At 39.4% G+C, this 757-nt stretch overlaps 1 protein-coding gene across 1 annotated transcript in view; it reads left to right on the top strand.

Moving 5' to 3' along the window:
- Nucleotides 1-757, top strand: part of LOC147817232 (uncharacterized) — a 7,615-nt gene that overhangs the window by 2,984 nt on the left and 3,874 nt on the right. The window lies entirely within an intron of this gene.

Here is a 757-nt window from a genome sequence, read left to right as displayed (position 1 = left end):
ATCACTCCAGGGTCGCTGAGCTGAGCATCAGTTTTTCTGAAGAGTAAATCCCTGATACGTTTGAAAAACTCATTATTTATCATTTTTTCATACAATAATCTATTTACAATTAAAATATATAAAATAAAATAAAAACACTTCAAAACCCAGGAAGTCCTTCAACAATAGTTCCTGCTGCTCTGTGGGTGTTTCCAACATGTGGACGAAAAACTTTTTTTTTTTTAAATAAATAAGATGTTTAACATGTTTCTCATGTCTTTCATTTCCAAATCAAGGTTGATGGACGTGTATGTCCTTGTTCTTTGTGAAACATCGCACCTTATTTTGTTTTTCTTACTGGTGAACAACACACACACGTACACAGATGCACACACACACACACGTACACAAACGCACGCACACACAAACACACGCACACAGACACGTACACAGACACGTGATTTCCAGTAAACTCGGCGGGTAGAAGTGAAAGTGAAAGTTCAGACTCCATTTTGAATCGACGGAGCAGAAGGAGGGAAGAAGTCTGAGGCAGGTGAGCGGTAAAACAACATTACTCTTATTTTACTGTCAAAGTGTCAGAGTCACTTTTCTCTCTGTGGCGGGAAGAAGAGTCAGAATGAACTTTTGTCCAAACAAAGACACTGAGAAAAGAGGAAATAACATGAGGTGGTACTTCCGGTTCTCAGAATCAACCGTTTGATTCGTCTGCGACACAACTTTGCTCCGAGCTGAATATTCACAATAGTGATGGGTCGGT

The sequence above is a fragment of the Seriola lalandi genome, unplaced genomic scaffold (genome assembly GCF_002814215.2).
Source record: "Seriola lalandi dorsalis isolate HSWRI2012SDOR001 ecotype SW California unplaced genomic scaffold, Sedor1 jcf7180002054984, whole genome shotgun sequence".
Lineage (NCBI taxonomy): Eukaryota > Metazoa > Chordata > Actinopteri > Carangiformes > Carangidae > Seriola > Seriola lalandi.
This window is presented reverse-complemented; position numbering and strand designations above follow the sequence as displayed.